Source organism: Procambarus clarkii, chromosome 55 (assembly GCF_040958095.1).
Source record: "Procambarus clarkii isolate CNS0578487 chromosome 55, FALCON_Pclarkii_2.0, whole genome shotgun sequence".
NCBI lineage: Eukaryota > Metazoa > Arthropoda > Malacostraca > Decapoda > Cambaridae > Procambarus > Procambarus clarkii.
The window spans coordinates 6,196,487-6,209,594 of NC_091204.1; the positions used below are offsets into that span (position 1 = coordinate 6,196,487).

The 13,108-nt window shown below is 42.9% G+C and overlaps 1 long non-coding RNA gene across 1 annotated transcript in view; it reads left to right on the forward strand.

Annotated features, from left to right (window-relative positions):
* Positions 1-13,108, forward strand: part of LOC138352801 (uncharacterized) — a 122,067-nt gene that overhangs the window by 74,907 nt on the left and 34,052 nt on the right. Inside the window, exon 3 of the long non-coding RNA XR_011222870.1 lies at positions 3,163-3,205. This is a non-coding gene — a long non-coding RNA (uncharacterized lncRNA). The remainder of the gene's footprint in view (positions 1-3,162; positions 3,206-13,108) is intronic.

The window sequence follows — 13,108 nt, forward strand, 5'->3', positions numbered from 1 at the left end:
TACAAAATATGGCTCATGAGTCAGATTTGCGATATATTTGGAAATTTCAGTAGTATTTGGGTTAGGTTAGGTTAGGTTAAGTTAGAGGGGACGTGAGGGTTGAAAAAGCATCTGATCTTAGACCTACATTAAGGTTTGATAGCGCCTCTGGTGGTCAGATGCTTAACTGTATTAGAGGTTGACACTTTAGATATTATAGTGAAGTAAAGGTGAGTGGCGCGTCTGGGAGTCCCACTTCTTAACGTGTGGCTCATTTGTCGACCAGCCGCCGCCTGGCAAGGGTCACGTTGATTACCAGTTAACAATATCAATCTGTGTTACACATATCATTAATCAATCATCATTATAGGAAGGATTGTTTGGGGTGTGTACTTCATGTTGTTATTCGTTATTATTTTGTATATTATATGTATTTAGACAAAATATAGAGGTGATTGTCAGGTGGCAGCCATAGGTGTACCCGCTAGTTAAGTCATTAGGGCGCTTGTGGTGGCCTTAATAGCTATGCCAGTAGTTAGCCAGTAATCTTAAGGTTATCTTGAGATGATTTCGGGGCTTAGCGTCCCCCGCGGCCCGGTCCTCGACCAGGCCTTCTTTTTCTTACACATCCCCAGGAAGCAGCCCATAGCAGCTGTCTAACTCCCAGGTACTTATTTACTGATAGGTAAACAGGGTCATCAGGGTGAAAGAAAGTGCCCATTTGTTTCAGCCTCCACCGGGGATCGAACCCGGAACCTCAGTATTACGAATCCGAAGCGCTGTCCACTCGGCTGTCAGGCCCCTTAAAACAACCCAAAGAGAAATCTTCGACATATTTTGATGAAAATCTGAATGAAACGAAAAATTTTGGCCACAGATTGTGTGAAGATGGTGGGGGGGGGGGGGATTGAGGGGGTGCAGGTTAGTATGATGAGCATGATTCAGAATGATGGAAGGAGAAGGGCTCGTATGATGAATTGACCTAAGGGCCACCATCTACAGTGGCCTCGACGGGGACAGGACGGCGGCGCCATGTCAAAGGTCAGCCTTCCTACTCCCTCCCTCCTTATTTTATTGAGGATTTGTCTTGTGTATGTTGTGAACAAGAGGAATGACTCGCCATTTACGACTTGAGTGGTTAAGCGGGTTCATGGGTTAATAATCCTATGGGGGAAACAACACATCTATTTTCTGTGTTACATTATGGCTTGTTGAGCTTGAAGCTGTTGTCCAGCCAGTCTGTGTCAAATATGACATTTTAGAGAAGTGGTCTGTATTAATGACCTCCAACTTGGTCAGTATTACAAAGGCCTCGGCTGTTATTTATTTATTTATATACCTACAAGTTATATTGGGTTTCTGATCAACCCGTCCTCTTAAAACTATCGTCACTTTTGGCTGGTATGCGCTGCACTATGGCCAAATTTGGACAAAATTTGAAATGAAATCGACTCACAAAAGTGACGCACTGTTCTGTTTTCTGTTTGAGTCGTCCGGCTTACTCGGCCAGCTTAGAAGAGGATTCTTTCCATTAACATTTTTCATAACGTTTTGAAACTTTATGAGAATTTCCTGCCCACTTAACCTATCAGAGGCCCCTTAACTTATTGTTGTTGAAAAAAAAATCCAAACTTTATTTTCATTTTGTTTTCATTTTCAAATTACGTCCATATTCGGCCATACGGGTAAACGGCCAAAAGCGACGCTATTTTTAAGAGGACAGGTGACAAGGAGTACATAGCACTATGTGTTTACATTCTTGTAAAGCCACTAGTACGCATAGCACTTCGGGCAGGTCCTTAATCTAACAGATAATATTAAGTAGGTAATTTCTAGGAAAATTTATAGGCTAATCTATCAAAATCTATAACAATTTAAACATTTATAGTGTTAGTCCTTCAAAGATTCGAGGTAGTAACAGTTGAACAAGTTCCGGCATGATTGTTGTTGCTGTCTTGAACTTTCTCCAAAGCGGAAAATCATTGATGTGTTTTTGAAGTGAGGTTTCCATATTAGGACACAGTAGGCCAGATGGGGCCACAACAGAGACTCGTACAGTTCAATATTCAATGTTGGTCGTTTAAGTCAATGATTCGTTTAACTATTCTTAAGGATTGTTTTCATATTAACTGTGAGTCCCAGATGTTTAATGGCTGGTACATCATAATTCCTAGGTAATATTGACTTAAATTTACCAGAGGGCCACCATTTCTCCATGGTGCCCTCTACGGCAACAGGAAGCCAGCGGCTTGTCAAAGGTTCCCCCTATGGTTCCTGAGGAGTTTGCCAATCTGTATTTTGAGCGCGCAAACTGCTGCATTATGACATTAAAGGTAGTTTGATAATATGTACACGGTGTCTTGTAGCTAAGCTAAAGGTGGCATATAATGTTTAGCAACAAGTCGCCCTAGATTGTTTAGTGTTAACGACTAGGGCGATGGAGTGGTCATATCAGGATAACAATTGTGCAGATAAATGGGGAAGATAATTGCAGACGAGGAGTCACAATAACGGGGGCTGAAATATGTTGACCAAACCACACACTAGAAAGTGAAGGGACGACTAGATAATTGTTTATCTAATAGATGGAAGATGTTAATTGTTTGCATCTTGTTTACTCTACGATGTAAAATGAATTCACCTGTAAATGGTCATTTTTAACAATGTAATCACTAGGCTTCTAACGTTGGTTTAGTGCTCAGAGACCATATACTGTACTTGAGAGGTTTTAAACATGTTATTTATATAATTTAGGCCAATAGACAGCTATATAAATTAATAATACACAGTACTTTTAACTAAGGTTAGCTAAAGGTTTGTTTTAGTGGAAGACCCTAATAAGGTAATGTGTTTATATGTAACTTTAAAAGAACATTGATGCTTAACCATAGCCTCATGAGTCCAAGACAAAAATATATTCCGTTAGGCTATTGCAGTCTTATCAGTCTTGCCTACTCGCTATTGTTGATACAATCTGTAATTAATCTCCATTGCAATTTCACCTTTTCCAGTGATTGTTTCTATTGTTCTTGAAATTAATAATTATATTTTGCTACTCGATTTTATTTGAAATAAACTGTTTATACTTACCCTGGTGCTACATAGCCTTCCCGGTTTGGTGCCTTCTTTTGATAATTACTTACTTATACTTGCCCTTAATATATGTAAAAAATATTTTTTCAGGAGTGTGGCACGTGTGGACAAGTGTTGGATCAGAGGAGTCAAGGTAAAGTGCATATTTAACAACTAGTTCTGGGGAGGAGCGGGTGGAACTAGATGGACGTAGTCAACTTCACACTCTTCTTAGCAGGCTGAGAGCTTTTCTTTCCCATAGATTTATTTATAGAAGAGTTAGCAATAAGTCGGCTGGGTTTATTAACGTATTGTGTTTAGGCCCCATTTAGATTATGCAGTTCATTTTTTTTTCTTTTTATTTTTTAAACAGAGCAATTACAGCATACATTAACCAAATAAACAGGAAAGCAGAGTTACAAAAAACACAGAACAACAAGAACACAGATAACAAGGAACACAGATCACCATAACACAAAAGTCAAAACAAAGAATAACATAAAACTCATAAGAACACAAACACACACAAACAAAAGCAGCACTACCCAGACGGAGGGGCCAAAAGCGTCAGTAATTACAATAGCACACAAGGAGCACAATAAAACCAGAGGTAAAATATAAACAAGGAATACACATACAAAATTAACACCAGAATCGAGAACACAATAACTGTAAATACAACATAGTAAAGAAAATGCAGGAAATTAACAAGGGAATACAACAAAGCAATACACAGCACAGTACATAGAACAAAGGAAACAGAACATTTGCAAATATAGTAAATAGTAACATAGTAAATTATACATTATGCATTAATATACATATACATTATAATTATAAATTATACATTATACATTATTATAAATTATAAATTATGACATAGTAAATTATCAAATAAAATATAAAGAATCGGTACATCGGAACATATAACAGTAAATAGGACACAGATAAGAGAACAAAACGTAAATAAGCATAAACAAAAATGGAATCTTACACATAGATAACAATGAAAGAGTAAAAAAAAAAAAAGAAAACACACTAGAGTATAATAACCCAGCAAGAACTAGGTAAGAAAACAGGGGAAGAAAAAAAGAAACCCGTAACACATAACTGAACAAACCAACGAAAGAAAGAAGCAACACAAAGCAAGAACCACACACACAGTCAATCTTCATATTTATCCGGATAGTAACGATGCGGGTACTTCTTCCGATAAGCATCCCACTGTGCCCACATTACCATAGGCGCGTTAACGTGACCCTCGTGGTCGACGCATGAAGTCAGGAACCTCCAGCTCGGCTCCCTCCACCTCGGGGGCGGTAGGCACGGGAAGAGGCCGCACAGAGGACTGTGATACAGACGGTGGAACCACACGGGAACCCACATCGCAGCCTCAACAACCCGGGGAACCAGCAACGGGTGACGCGGAGGCAGCCGGAGAAGACACCGAGGCGGAGACAGACTCAACAACCCGGGGAACAGGACCACACACCACAGGAGACTTCACAGTGTGCACGTCGACACGAGTCGAAGACACAGCTGCCGGAGACAGTACAGGCCGAGGCGCAGCCTCGACGTCCGGAGCCACGAGACCACACACCACAGGAGACTCGACTGGAGACGAGGCAGGCACGGGAGGCGGAGGTGCGGGAGCCGGGGGATGCACTTCCTCCCACTCCGACACCCACAGCCACATCGAGGCTGGCATCAGAGACCGGTAACTGGGCAACAGAGGACCGGTAACTGAGCAACAGAGGACCGGTAACTGGGCAACAGAGGACCGATAACTGGGCATCAGAGACCGGTAACTGGGCAACAGAGGACCGGTAACTGGGCAACAGAGGACCGATAACTGGGCATCAGAGACCGGTAACTGGGCAACAGAGGACTGGGTAGTAACACTGTCCACAGCAGCACCTTCCGACAGGTCCGGGACTGCCAACGGGGGAAAGTCCTGGTTGATACCTGGTTGATGGGGTTCTGGGAGTTGTTCTACTCCCCAAGCCCGGCCCGAGGCCAGGCTCGACTTGTGAGAGTTTGGTCCACCAGGCTGGTGCTTGGAGCGGCCCGCAGGCCCACATACCCACCACAGCCCGGTTGGTCCGGCACTCCTTGGAGGAATAAATCTAGTTTCCTCTTGAAAATGTCCACGGTTGTTCCGGCAATATTTCCTATGCTTGCTGGGAGGACGTTGAACAACCGCGGACCTCTGATGTTTATACAGTGTTCTCTGATTGTGCCTATGGCACCTCTGCTCTTCACTGGACCTCTGATGTTTATACAGTGTTCTCTGATTGTGCCTATGGCACCTCTGCTCTTCACTGGTTCTATTCTACATTTTCTTCCATGTCGTTCACTCCAGTACGTTGTTATTTTACTGTGTAGATTTAGTACTTGGCCCTCCAGTATCTTCCAGGTGTATATTATTTGATATCTCTCTCGTCTTCTTTCTAGTGAGTACATTTGGAGGGCTTTGAGACGATCCCAATAATTTAGGTGCTTTATTGCGTCTATGCGTGCCGTATATGTTCTCTGTATTCCCTCTATTTCAGCAATCTCTCCTGCTCTGAAGGGGGAAGTGAGTACTGAGCAGTACTCAAGACGGGACAACACAAGTGACTTGAAGAGTACAACCATTGTGATGGGATCCCTGGATTTGAAAGTTCTCGTAATCCATCCTATCATTTTTCTGGCTGTCGCAATATTTGCTTGGTTATGCTCCTTAAACGTTAGGTCGTCAGACATTATTATTCCCAAATCCTTTACATGCTGTTTTCCTACTATGGGTACATTTGATTGTGTTTTGTACTCTGTATTATGTTTAAGGTCCTCATTTTTACCGTACCTGAGTACCTGGAATTTATCACTGTTAAACATCATGTTATTTTCTGATGCCCAGTCGAAAACTTTATTAATATCAGCTTGAAGTTTTTCAATGTCCTCAGCCGAGGTAATTTTCATACTGATTTTTGTGTCATCTGCAAAGGATGATACGAAGCTGTGACTTGTATTTTTGTCTATATCTGAGATGAGAATAAGGAAAAGCAGCGGTGCAAGGACTGTACCCTGAGGTACAGAGCTTTTCACTGCACTTGGACTAGATTTTTTATGGTTGACAGTTACTCGCTGAGTCCTGTTTGACAAAAAATTAGTATCCAGCGTCCTACTTTACCGGTTATTCCCATTGACTTCATTTTGTGTGCTATCACGCCATGGTCACATTTATCGAAAGCCTTTGCGAAGTCCGTGTATAACACATCAGCATTCCGTTTCTCTTCTAATGCCTCATTGACTTTATCGTAGTGCTCAAGTAGCTGTGAGAGGCACGATCTTCCCGCTCGAAATCCATGTTGGCCTGGGTTGTGAAGGTCATTGGCCTCCATGAAATTGGTGACCTGACTCCTAATCACTCTCTCAAATACTTTTATGATGTGCGATGTTAGTGCAACTGGTCTATAATTTTTTGCCAATGCTTTGCTCCCTCCCTTGTGTAGAGGGGCTATGTCTGCTACTTTAAGTGCATCTGGTATCTCCCCCGTGTCCAAGCTCTTCCTCCACACTATACTGAGTGCCTTTGCTACCGGCACTTTGCATTTCTTTATAAATATTGAATTCCATGAGTCTGGACCTGGGGCCGAGTGCATGGGCATGTTTTCAATTTCTTTTTCAAAATTTAGTGCGCTCGTGTTTATATCAGTTATATTTACAGGGGTTTGAATATCCCGCATAAAGAAATTGTCTGGATCTTCCACCATGTTGTTTATTGGAGTGCTAAACATGTCCTCATACTGCTTTTTTAGGATTTCACTAATTTCTTTGTCATCCTCCGTGTATGAACCTTCACTTGTACGAATAGGTCCAATACTGGCAGTGGTTTTTGCTTTTGATTTCGCATATGAGAAGAAATATTTTGGATTTTTCTTTATTTCTTGAATTGCTTTCTGTTCTAACTGCCTTTCTTCAGTTTCATATGAGTGTTTCAATTTCCGCTCGATTTCTTCAATCTCCCTATTTAAATTATTCCTTCTTTGACGGGAAATTCGTGTCTGCATAAGCAGTTCCGTTATTTTTTTCCTGCGTTTATAGTGTCGTCTGCGTTCTCTTTCTACGTTAGATCTCTTTCTGGCTTTCCTCAAAGGAACATGTTTCAGACAGACTTGATACGCTTCTGAAGTCAGTTTTTCTATTCTTTCTGTAGGACTTGTATTATTTAGAACAGTTTCCCATGGAATGTTTGTAAGTGCCCTGTTTATTATCTCCCAGTCTATCCTTTTATTATTAAAATTGAATTTACTGAATAGCCCCTCTCGCTTTATCAACGTTTTAGGTCTATTCTGAGTATTGATGGTCGTTTGCACTTCAATGAGTTTGTGATCTGAGTATGTGGTATCTGATATCGTAATGTCTCTGATAATGTCTTCATTGTTCGTAAAGACCAGATCTAGAATATTTTAATTTCTCGTTGGCTCCGATATCTGCTGATTGAGTGAAAATTTGTCACAGAATCTAAGTAGTTCTCTAATCTGTGGTTGATTAGGTCCTGATAGATTTCCTGGTATAATATTATTGTTTGCTATTTTCCACCTGAGACTAGGCAAGTTGAAGTCACCTAGGAAGATAATATCAGGTATCGGGTTCTCCAAATTATCAAGGCTATTCTCAATTTTGCTTATCTGTTCTGTGAATTCCTCAGCCGTTGCATCTGGCGGTTTGTATATTAGTATAATTACTAAATTTATTTTCTCTATTTTTAATCCCAGTACCTCTACCACCTCATTTGTAACGTTTAGGAGCTCCGAGCATACAAGGTCTTCCCTAATATACAGACCCACTCCTCCATGTGACCTAATTTTCCTATCACACCTGTATAGGTTATATCCTGGAATCCAGATCTCACTGTCCAACAATTCCCCTGCATGGGTTTCTGTGAAAGCTCCAAATACTGCATTTGACTCCGTGAGGAGGCCATTTATGAACTGTACTTTGTTGTTTGTTCTTGTTTTCAATCCTTGTATGTTGGCAAAGATGAATGAGGTTACTCTATTAGTGATAGTTTGAATGGGAGACTTTTTCGGCAAGTCCATTATTCGTGGACATAATGAGTTTGTTCTGACCAGTACTGATTTTTGTAGGGCAGTTTTCTGTCGTAGTTGTAGTTCCCTTTCGGTGGGTAATTGTATCTGTAATTCTGGAATGCAAGTGGATCTGGCATCCAGTTCCATACACTCTCCATGCTGCTCCTTTTGAATTCTCTGCCGGTCTGGTATAAAAAATTTATAGAGTTCCCTCCAAATTCATTATCCTGCTTGCCACTCTTTATGTAGCGTTCCGTGCCTTTCACGTGAAAGTGTGGGCAGCTAAGGTCATAGCATTTTCTGTCCTCCAGTGAGGTTTGGCACATGTCAGGATGGAAAAACCTACATATTGATCCAAATCGACACTCACCTTTCCTAAGCAAATTTAAACATTTTTTGGGATGTTGGTAACTGCATTCTAATCCTTTCTTATTACCAGCATATCTATGTCTGCATATGCCCTTTGCATAAAATTTGCATAAGTCTGTCCTTCTGTTCTGAATTGCTCTATCGAGAACCGTCGTGGTGTCTGTACCTATCGAGCTGTCAGTGCTGTCTGGTACACTTTCTAGTTTACTGTCATCTAAATCCTGGCCTACTGAGTCAGAGTTTACAACTTCCTGAGTTTGAGCCTCAGTTTCATCCCTGACTATAGCCTCCGCCCCTTGTATTTTAGAATTGTTGTTCCTTTCCCACTCCTTCTGGATGGCTGGTAGGCTTCCAATGAATGATGTTTTCCGATCATGCGTCATGTTATCTAGAAGGTTTTTAGGATATTCCAAGCTGGCAGGTCATTTTTACACACCCAGAGCAAGTGGCCAGCTCTCAGTGCCGTAGTGTTATTCACTCCTGTACAAGCTGAATGGAATCTAGTCTTACAGATATAACATTCAATTCCCGTTACCTTCGTCTTTAAGAAGTTGTTACAGTGGCCACAAATTTGTTTATTTACTCCCATATTACCTTGTTTTGTTGTATATATCTATATATTTATAATATTATATGTATATTGTATATTTGTAACAATAATATCCTCCTCTCTGAAGAGGTTCACAGGCCCGACCATCACATCCCGCAGCCTGATGGCCCGAGTGTCCGCACCGGAAACACGTCCGGGGCTCGAGACCCCCATAGAACACGCGTGCCATGAAGCCCAGAAGCTGGAGAAGGGATGGAGTCCTTCAAGCGCAGCGCCACAGTGCGGGTCCCATTTGGGATAAATTCTAAGCCAATAGTATCCCTCCGCTTCACAGGGGGAAGGGGGGCCACGGCCCCAAGGGTCCGCTCACACACACAAACTACCACGGGCCAGCAAACCAGGAGCCCACAGGCGACACGTCCACCTCCGCCCAGAGCTAGGCGAACACTCTCAGTTCAGTTTTGGTCGCCATACTAAAGAATGGACATAATTCACTAGAACACGTCAGTTAGGATGACAAAGTTAATCCTGCAAATTAGAAAGCTTCCGTATGAAGAGATGTTGGAAAAACCTTAACGTGACATGATTGAAGTGTACAAGTGGATGAATGGGCATAACAAGGGAGATATTGATAAGGCTTTAAATGAAGATAAGTTTAGATTTAGGAAATACCTGGGTAAATACTGGTTTGGTAACTGGGTTGTGAATTTGTGGAACAAATTACTGGATCATGTGCAGACGACGAGTCACAATAACGTGGCTGAAGTATGTTGACTAGACCACACACTAGAAGGTGAAGGAACAACGACGTTTCGGTCCGTCCTGGACCATTCTCAAATCTATTGTGGATCATACTACTGGATCACTGGATCCATATTACTGGATCATAATAGGCATAGGAATCTTTGATTGTTTGAAGCTTAGGTTAGACGTATATGAATGAGTGTAGGTGGATATAAATAGGAAGTGCCACGTGCAGGACAATAGGCCATCTGCAGTTTCTTGATTTACGTTCTACTAGTTTACACTCAGAACGCGACTCTCTAATCAGCTTACATCTGTATCCTCAATTGCTGCTAGGTGATCAAAGGCGAACATTTAACCTTGAATGTTTAATACAAACCAAATGATGGGTAGCAAAGGTGTGTGGTAAGGTAAAAGTTGGGTGGCGAGGCAAGTTTTGGGGTAGTGAAGACTTAGAATATTGTTCAATGTGGGTGACAAAGATTTGCTGTGAAGAGTAGGTAAAGAAGAAATTGAGAGATAGGAGAATTATCTTAAGATTAGACTTGGACTGGCTGGCATATGCATTATATATCATTAATGCATATATGCCAAGGGGGGGGAGATCTCCCCAAAGGCATAAACTGCTAGGTCAGGTCATCCACAAACCCATATCCAATGACTCCAAGGTCATGGGAAGCTTGACCTTCCCCTGAAGTTGCACCCACTGTTATATCTGTCTGTATGGCCTGTTTTGCCGCAGTTTGCACAGTGTGCTTCATTATGGCAGGCGAGGCGACTGTGGCCCAATAGATAACAAGCGTAACATCGTAACACAGGGAAGTTGTAGGGCTGGACCTGATACGAGGTCCTGTGTAGTGCCACCCGATCAGGGAGGGGCCCATCGAACTTTACACGGACCATGGATGTTGGGTTTGTTGCTCCGTGAATCCTGGTAACTTCCAATAATCCCGCTGATGCACCCCCTAACACATGCAGAGCGGTCTGGATGTTATCCACATCAACACTCTGGTCATTGGGCCAATCTTCCCATACCGGGCCCGAGACTGCTCCTGCAACAATACCTGTCGGCATCTGACGGGCCAGTCCCCCCACTTAATAATGTCGGATACACGGATGTGAGCTTCCTTTTTTATGTGTAGCTTCAGTGCTGCACCCCTACCCAGGGTACGCCCGGTCTCAGGCAGGCAATGTGGCCACAATACCGAAGCCTCAATTGCTGCACCTAAGGTACGAGGATTTGCAACCACGCACTGAGCTGATTCTGACTGGATTAGGACAACCACAAACGAGGAATGAGGTACCACAAGAGAAAGGTCTTCTGAAGGCAAAGACATTCTCTTAGCATCTCGCTTTGGCGCAGCATCAGCCGACTCATTTTCCAGCAGACGTTTTCCTCTCTGGGACTTGCTGTCAACGGACATGGCGCCCCCGCTCGGGGAGGCGTCCATTAGTGAGGCTCCGGCCTCCCCCGGTGCTGTGAGCCCCTGGGTAGCTGCAGTGAGCACACACTGGCCCAAAAAAGCCATCTGAATTCAAAGATGAGCTCCAGGCGAGGTGTGGAAAGAAAGTCCAGCCAGGAGCGTTCATTCTGCGCGCCAAGATGGCCGACCTTCGGGCGGGAATCTCCTCCACAACGAAATCTTTTATTGTGGAGTTGTTGCCAACCTACTTTTATCTGGCATGTATTATGCCAGTTTTCGCCTCGCATAATTTTTTCTCATTTGGAAAATACATTATTATCTTCACTATAAATTACTACTATAGTGTGTCATTTCTGCTCACACTCATCTCTAAATAAAATGATTACAAATATTTCCAAAGACATAAACTGCCTCATCCAGCCCGCCTCTTCCCTCATTCCAAATCCACAAACAAAACCAACTCCAACTCCAAGAGGGAAAACCAGGTCTGGGCCTGGACCCGGGCCTTTCTGGGCCTGGACCCGGGCCTGTCTGGACCTGGACCCGGGCCTGGACCCGGACCTTTCTGGGCCTGGACCCGGGCCTGTCTGGGCCTATACCCGGACATGTCAGGGCCTATACCCGGGCCTGTCTCGGCCTATACCCGGGCCTGTCTGGGCCTGGACCCGGGCCTGTCTGGGCCTATACCCGGGCCTGTCTGGGCCTATACCCGGGCCTGACTCGGCCTATACCCGTGTCGTGACGCTAAACCCCGGTTCATTCCGAACACAGCGATTACACAACACATAACACCTTGCCTCAGCAACCGTTACTACCACCTATACTCCTACACACACCAGACCCTTGATGTGTACCACTCGGTTTGTACTGGAACACAATGAATGAACATATGGAAGGTATTTAAAGGCCGTCGGGTTTTGTCATTTAATTACAAAGAATAGACTCTGACAAATAACAACATATTAACATACTCTATTAGGTCAATACACTTCCAATACCCATAGACCACTTGACCTCCGCGATCACCACGCACACTCGTAACTTCCGCCTAAGTCCCTAATACGGAATGATTACTACAACGCTCCACACCCGGTTAGTCTTACATTCAATACTCACATACTGCAGACTTAACTTGGTCACTAAGATCACAACAGGCTCTCGCATAGCTGTCTGCTACAGTTCGCTGCTACCACAAACGGAGACCTCGGAGGACTTGCCAGTTCAACTCCCACAACAAGACTGACTTTAGCCAAACATGGCCTCAAACATTTCACCACGCCTCTCGAGGAAGGTATAATCCGATTAACCTTATCCCTAGAGTGGTAACCTTGATCCTAGAAGCCTGACGAAGAATAATTCCTCTTTCCAGGAATTATTAATTTGGCTAAACAGCTTCGGTCTTAATCCATTGACCTTTCTTAGATATGTGATCCATAGTCTGTCTACTTAACATGTACTTCCAATCATCATTCGTTAAGTGTTGTAGTAATGATCCTCTAGCTAATAATTACTACTAACTTGTGGATTACAACACCACTCCCCTCCTTAAACACGCTTATGTCCCCATATACATCATTGCAATGGTTCCATTAGTGCAAGGACCTGGAGGATGCACCCACCATATGTGTACAACTAAAAAATCATCCAATAAGTTCATCATACACACGATGAAATAAATTAAAATTTTCCCCGACATGACTCACAACACTTCTCCAACATATACATTATATTCACATCATAGCACAGGTAAAATAGTCTGTAATAATTTTTCCCATCTCCAACAATGCACATATACCTAAACTGCTGACATATAATTACATACAAACATAACCATAAAATTACATGGACCAGAATGCTGGCACTTAACCAGAACGGACACTAGTCCTTAATGTATA